The following is an 8,420-nucleotide window of genomic DNA, read 5'->3' as shown; positions in this document are numbered from 1 at the left end:
CTATTTTGATAAAAAAAAATATCAAAATTGAGGAAAATGGTGTAGATGAGATTTATTAAAGTTGAGGGTTTTTTTCTAATTAGACAAAATTTAAGATATATTTCTAATAGTTTCCCACAATAAAAAAAAAGAAGTAGATTGACCGATCTTTTTTGTAATGTCATCTTATAAGTGAAACATTTCGTATTTTATCTAAAATTTTAGGGTCCCTACATAAATCACTCTTCTTTTTTAGATGCAGATCTTGAAAATTTATATATACAAACTGTCTTCTACAGCTTATGATGTGACATGAATATGGTTCTTCCTTCCTTGAGTTTGAGTGTTATAGGAATTTGTAGACAGGTAATATACATCAATCTTAGGTATATTTGTCATGCTTTCTCTCTCTTTCTCTCTCTTTCTCTCTTTCTCCATTACCACAAAAGACTCTGACTTGGTAGTTTTTAGTGAAGGGTGCAGGTTAAGTGTGTCGTCATTTCTTTTTTAAAACATCATTCTCCTGATGGTTAATTTTATTGCCCAATTCTTTTGATCCTCTATGATTATTTTTATGGTGAAAATACATATGCCTAAGTTATAATTACAGACAAACCCTTAGGTTCATGGAAAGATAATTGAGCCTCTCCAAGTTTAAAAGAAAAAAAAAAGGCATGTAACCCCTTTTGCATATTTTTGATTGCCCAAATTACATCATTTATCCAAACCAAAAAAAAATCCCCTCCCCTTCCCCCTCCCCCTCCCCCACCTTCCTTGAGCCCCCATTCCTGAATTCTATATATAAGAAGGGGTTATTAGAAAAAGCAAGAGAGTAAATATTATATCAGTGTTGGTTGATCAAGAATACCCAAGAAAAGCACTTTGAATTGTTGACTCTTCGCCATAGATGGCTTAACAGCAATAGTTCATTATCTAATGGATCTTTTCATTCTAATATGCTAATAAAAAGGATCATTAAGAGGTTAATGTTAATCTTAAAATGGACCCAAGGGTTTATATGATATTACAATTATAGAGAGAGGGGTATACATCTATTCCCTATGTTGTTAATGATCCCAAGATTGCTTTTGGTTAAATGACTTCTTTCACAACAATTTGTTACTGCTTAAGTTACTGCGTTTCAAACCATACATCCATGGTAGTTATACCATCTTTCGTAGGAATGCCTCTGTAGGAAGGTGTCACACATGACATTTAGAGTTCCATTCTTAACAAAGTCTCAAATTACAAATAAAAAAAACACAGATAAGTATCGCCTCTTCTTACAAAATGGTCGAATAATTTGATGACATTTACATATCCTATGCTCTGTTACAGTCAAGAAGAAGTAGAAGAAGCATCAGCAGCAAGAAGCTTTTGCAAACATGTCTCACCTGATTGTACAGATAGAGAGAGAGAGATCATACTATTCATTTGAACGGTTTAAATATGAAGTCACCAAACATCCTTGACATAGAGAGGCCATGCCATTCATTTGAATGGTTTAAATCTAAACAGAAACCAAATGCTTGGCATGATATTAGATTTGGCATTCTCTTACACTGGCTTGCCATGGTTCAGAGAAATATTAATGTGGATTTCCAGCCAGTTTTTTGTAATAAATAGTTGGTATTTCCTCTATATTTTTCCTTTAACCATTTTAGGTCGTTTGTAATTGTGCATTATCCATATACAGGTATGTATTTGGTTTGGCATAGCTGATAGCCATTGAGTGCCTTTAAGCAACATTGAAACTTTTTTTGCTTATATGTTTCAAGCAGTTAAAAAGTATAAGGTATCATCTAGGCACAGAAAAAGAAAGAAACTAATATGCAATTTAATCCAGTAACAGTCCCCCCACCCAAAAAAAAAAAGGTAAATTTTTTATCCTGGGCGATTCTTTTAAATATCAGATATTTACAAAATAAAGTAGCATCTATACAAAATGGATAGATAAATAAAATAAAGTTTTATTTTCTAAATGCAAATTGAAGGTCTGAACCTCAAAAAATTACAGAGCATAAACTTTTAAAAATGAAAAAAGAAAGAATTTTCTTGAACATCTGGTCATATTGAAGCTAAGAAAAAATGACCCTTTTTCTATGAGGCCAAGCCCGCATATGTAGAAATACGGGCCTCTTAATAAATCTATTTTTGAGATGAATTTTAAAACTTAATTTTTAAGGACAGGTAATTTCTAACATGGAGATCATGAATATGAAAAAAATAAATAAATTTTAAAACTAGAAATAATAACTCTAGTAAGAAAACATTTGGTCTGTTAGTTTCCATTGTTTTTAGATGGAACACCTACTTGCATCCATCTTTATGATGGATGCTTTACACTTTTTGGACTGCATATGTAGAAATGCGGTCCGGCCCTCATGAAACAATTTTCTAAAAAAACAACTACAATTATATTTTTTAGGAAAATAAAATGAATTTCTTAGCCATTTATGTTGTTGCGAGGCGATAAATCATGTCGGGAATCTATCATAACAGATGCATGTTGCCAACCATGTTTTACTCCAAGGCTACAAGAGTAGAATACAAAAAAATATTTCTCTTGAGAAGTCTATCTTGCTTTTATGTCAGAGAACATGATACCAATACAATGTTGAGGCTGAAAGGTTCTCCACTGAAAATGGCTGCTTCCAAAAGTGAGCTCCCCACTGAGCTCTCTCACACTGTTCAAAACTTGAAAAAAAATAGACAATGCAAACTTTTTCTTCTTCACTGCTGATATTAAAAACAATATTTTACTACTTGCCAAAGTAAAAGAAAACACTAGAGCACTTCCAAAACTATAAAGTAATATATGTTGTCCCCTAAGTATTCTCATTAGTGACAATCTCCTTGTCATTTAGATATGCATTTGAGATGAGGAGGTTTCAAAATGAATGCAAGTTTCTCAATCTACATCTTGAAACCTATCAAATGGGTTGAAAACATATCTTGAAACCTATCAAATGGGTTGAAAACATTAAAAGATGGGAAAAGGTTTTGAGAGACAATTAACTCTATGTTAATCATCGCCATCGTCAAAGCTTTTTTCCAACTAATTGGGATTGGTTACATGAATTCTGATCCACTATTAACTCTATGTTAAAAGTCTTTATTCACCAAAAAGAAGTGGTACAAGTTTAAAATAACTAACATAAGTTTGAGAAAGGCTAAAGTAACTTTGACATTGTTTGTAAATTATAAATGACTAGGAAGGAGCCTGTTAAACTTGTGTTCAGGGAGAGTAACTTTCATATGCACCATTTTTATGCGCCGCCCTAGCAACTTATTTTACATAGAAGAGGCTGCTGCATGTGTTGTATCTAGCACACATATGGTGTTAGAAATAACAACCAGAAATTAGTATTTCAGACACACATGCCTGTATACCATTTAAAGAACGGTGGATGTGAGAATTTAGATGATTTTGAGTACTTCTATAGTGAGATTTCAAGAAAAAAAGTCACGAAAAAGTGTCTAAAGTTTCTAAAGTATCGACATGCTAGAAAACCATAAACACACAAGTCGATGTTATATAGCTTACATAATTAGAAATGTATGAAATCATGTTAAAAGACTATTCATTTGTACCATCCATCGTCGAGAAATGGACAGTAGAGACCTACTTGTAATATACAAATATTCTACATCTAATGTTGTAACACCCTCTTAATAAGATTGGAGTGGCTTATCAAGATACATAGTTAAAAAAAAATCCAGGAATATCGAGATATATGGTAAAATATCATTAAAGGGTTCAAACAACATTAGGGGGTTTGCTTTTTAATTTAAGTTTTGCTCAATTGCTTCCTCAAAAAATATATTAAAAATACACAAATTGCTCCAATTCATGATTGGGCACTCGTAATAAACAAGATTGAACGTAAACTATCACACTTTGCATTTGGTTACTGCTGGTCTAAGGCCTAGGCTTTATATCAAAAAGTAAAGTTGTGCATCAAAAACTTGACGAAAAACGCAGTTATGGTGCAAGAAGTCCCCATGATAACCTAAAAACATATTTGCACTACTTATTCTGAAATTTGAAGCTCCAAAAAAGTACAAAATCTAATTGATTTGTGGAAACTTGAGAAAAAACATTTCATAAAATATTTTATAAAATACACTATTTTTGTGGCTTGAAATATATTTATTTTTCAAATCTATAATAACTATTGAGGTTGATATGACCAATTTGATGCTTCACTTGAAGCAAAACTGCATTGTTCAACACGCTTTTGAGGTGCGACTTTACTTTTTATCATGCAGCTCGGGTCCTTCACTAGCATTTTCGTTTACATTTTTACCGACCCAAAATAATATAAAAATATATAATTTAGCCTTTCTTATTTTTATTTTTTCCTTTGTCTTCTTTCTTTTGGGTGGAGGCATCACCTCATCTTCATTTCAAAACCAAAATAATAGAGAGTTGGAAAATTGCAAAAACATTGTCGTTTCCATTTCCTCTCTATTTTTTATTCTTTTTCAAATTAAAACCTTTCCTAAAAATTTGATACCCAAAAGTCCAAAACCCTTTAAAATGGTGGGCGGGAACGCAAAGAGCCGCTTGTCTCTCCACTACTAAATACCGCTGCGAAAACCTTCGCCAAAAACTGCGGCCCCCCGTCTCCTCCTCCAGAAATGGTGAGGTTTCTCTTTTCTCCGCCAAAATTGGCGAGGCCACCGCGGTTTCTCCGCCAAATATGGCGGCGCCTCCAAAGTAAGGTGCTTCTTGGCCGGGGTTAGACGAAGACGCTGAAAATATAGGATGGGGACCGTATTTTTATGCGGTTTGTGCGGGTGTATATAAATATACAGTGAAGAAAGGCAGACAGGGGGAGCCAGGCATCAGATTCATGCGTATTTTTATGGTTCATATACGAATGTAAGGATTCTTATAACAAGTTGCCTTTTTTTTTTGTTGAACCTTTTTTTTTTTTTGGTATTTTTTCTTTTTTTTAGTTTGGATTGGTTATTTTTGTTTTTGTTTATGTTTTTTTTGTTTTTTTTTCTGCTTTTTGGGAATGTGAAGCTTTTTTTATACGAAATGAGATCATAGTTTTGGAAGCTCTACAGATGAGGGAATGGGTTTTCAGAAGAGAGTGCGTTTTGAGCTCTCTCTCTTTCTCTGTGATGAAATGTGTGTTCCTGCTCCCTCTCTCTCTCTCTCCCCCTCTGAAATGCTTGCTTCCTCCTCTCAGATGAAATATATGGTCCCTTTCTCTCTCTCTCTCTCTCTCTCTCTCGCTCTCTCTCTCCCCCTCTGAAATGCTTGCTTCCTCCTCTCTGATGAAATATATGGTCCCTTTCTCTCTCTCCATCTCAAGAAGCCATAAATGCTTGCAATCGATTGATCGCTGTCACACCCTTACTGAAATCCTTCACTTACACTCTTGAAAGTTGCCTGTCAATACTCTCTCTCTCTTTCTCTCTCTCTCTCTCTCTCTCGCTCTAGAAGCCAGAAATGTGTGACTGGTTGCTTGGTCTCAATCCCTTGCAGCAACACTTGACTTACACTCTTGAAAGCTGCCTTTCAATACTCTCTCTCTCTCTCTCTCCAATGCATTGTGTGTGGGAGATTGAATTTTTTTATGGACCCGGTTTCTATGCGACCAAGCCTGCATATAAGGAAATGCGGGCCTCTTAATAACTCTATTTCTTACATGGATTTTAAGACTTCATTTTTAAGGGCATCTAATATCTACCATGGAGATCATGAATAAGAAAAAATAAATAAATTATAAAAACTAAAAATAATAATTCTAGTGAGAAAACATTTGGACTTTTAATTTCCATTGTTTTTAGGTGGAACACCTACTTACATCTATCTTTAAGATGGATGCCTTACACTTTCTGGACCGCAGATGTAGAAATGTGGTCCAGCCCGCATGAAACAATTTTCCTTTCTTTTATGTTCTTCACTGTTAGGTGTTAGGTTAATATATATGTTGTTCTGTTGAGAAAAGAGTAATCTGTTTATTGTATCAGGGAAACTGACAGAGTTACCCCCACACAAAGCAAGAATTGGAAAAACAATATAGTAAGCCAAAAAGATCTCATGCTCCTGTGGGAGCTTACTGTACATTTACTCCCTGGGTAAAACCCATAGGCTACCCTAAGAAAGGAAAAAAAAATCTGAAGCTTTCTCTATACACTTTTAAAAAATAGTCTCAAGATTGAACGAAGACCCTCAATTTTTCTGAAGGTGAGATTTAAGTAATAGAAAACTTAAATTTCAAATTTTTTCTGTAGTTTCCAAAACTTTGGATTAAAAAACTCTTTCCTATTAGGTCTTCTGCCTAGGGGAGTAGATGGATAGTATGGTCCCTTGGGATCATAGTACATGAGCCCATATATAATAAATATAATGCATATATCCTAGTGCTCCACCCTCAGGGCGGACACAGAAACACGGAAAGATTGTTCCTATCTTGGGTCAATTTTTCTTTTTGCTGAGTTTTTTTTGTCATAATGTCAAACAAGCATGTATATAGATCATCATGATTACATTATCTTCAACAATGTTAAAAAATTCGGACACCTGGCCGCCTAGGCGGCCAGGTATGGGCAGCAAATGCCTAGTCTTCCCACTTAGGCGGCCAGGACCCTTGGCCGCCTAACCGGCCAACTCCACATCAGCTGGGGGTTATTTTTCCTTATTTAATGAACATATACCTTCAAATGCCTAGTCTTTCCATGTTGCAATGGATTACTTGGCAACTTGTCAAAATATTGTTGGACCTTTTAAGGTAATTCCAAGTTCAAAAAGTATGTTGGACAACTAGATGATTTCTGATGCAGCTATTGGCATTCCTGTTATTCAGATTTTGTGCTTGACTTAGCCACAGTTTCTTGCTTGTTGCACAATTTTCTTTCCCAAGAATGCTCAGGAACCCTTGAACGGTCTATTATTTGGACTACTTGCCCAATTAGCAAGTTAGTATCTGTGTTAATTACATATTCAAGTTTCCCTCGAGGTACTTATTAAAGTCCAGTGTTTAATGACCACCCCTTAATAAACCTTAAATTCCTTTTGTCGCTTCTAGATGTTGTTTTCTTGGGTTTGCATATGTTAATAAACTGTTTTGAGTATATGTGCTAATGTGCTATATATGTTCTTGAGAATGTGAAATGTGGAAGCCCACCAATGAGAATCTGTATCTGGTAGCATCTGTTAGTAGTTGTCTTTCATCAATATAAGCTCCCACTCTCTGTAGCGGGGACACCAATTAGCTTACAATCAAGTAAATTAAAATTTTCAAGTGGCCCTAGAGAATATCTTTGCTGGGTTAAGAGTAGACCCTCAGGCCACCGATGTGTCTTGATACCAAAAAACGTATTTGAAGTTTTCAAGATCCTTCATGTTAAGTACTCATTTACCTTGGTCTTTACGTAAGTGATTCCTTCATTGTTATTTCCAGTAATGATTATATAATCTGTATATAAAAACATGAAAAGTAATCCTGAATTTCCTTGATTAATGAACAATGGATGGTCAGCATAACAGTGCGTGAAACCCTTTCTTTCATCACTGCTTGAGATATTTCAGATCAAGCCATTAGAGCATGTTTTACCCCTGTATTATCTTCTTTAGCTTACACAAGATGAAGAAATTTGTTGCTAATAAGGGCCAGAAGTTGAACCATATACACATCTCCTTCCAAAGCCCCATAGAGAAATGCATTTTCACATCTAGTTGTTACAACTCTCATTCTTCTATGATGACCAAGGAGAGAATAATTTTTCTAGTGATTCAACCACAGGGCTAAAGGTTTCATCATGGTCTAACACATATACTTGGTTATAATCTTTGGCTACTAGGCGAGCTCTAAATATTTCAGTACTGCTATCTTGCTTGTGTTTCTATATACTGATTTAGAACCAACAGCGTTTTTATCTGACAGCAATGGGACCAACTCCCATTGCTCATTTCAATATAAGGGAATCTCTTCATGCATGGAATCTATCCAGTGAGGATGTCATGTTATATCTTCAGAAGAGATGGGTTCTTTTATTTTTTATGCTTCCAGCATAGAAGCTCCATGCTCATGAGAGTGACTCTTAAACTCGATAGCAAGAGCTGCTACATTCAAGGAGTAGGTGATGTAGTCTATGTGAACGGATCATTTTATCTCTCCAATGGAAGTGAGTGATGGATAGAGTTGGTACCATTACATGTAGCTGAGGCACGTATATTAGAAGTCACTAGCACTGATGCAGATGCCGCAATTAATAAATATTGGGATGCACAAGTGTTCTTGTGATCTGATGTCATGAGAAAGAAATTAATGTAACCCAGTGTCACAAGGATGAGAATCAGTTGTAAAGTTGTGACTACTTTCTGTGATGAAGGGCTATAAATACTCTTCATGCATGGCATCTATGAGTGTTGCATCTTCAGAAGAGATGGGTTCCTTTATTTTTTATGGAGCTAGAGC

The sequence above is a fragment of the Amborella trichopoda genome, chromosome 5 (assembly GCF_054954075.1).
Source record: "Amborella trichopoda isolate Santa Cruz 75 chromosome 5, AtrichopodaSantaCruz75HAP2 v2.0, whole genome shotgun sequence".
NCBI classification, from domain to species: Eukaryota; Viridiplantae; Streptophyta; class Magnoliopsida; order Amborellales; family Amborellaceae; genus Amborella; species Amborella trichopoda.
The sequence above is the reverse complement of the archived record's forward strand: the minus strand, read 5'-3'. Positions refer to the sequence as shown.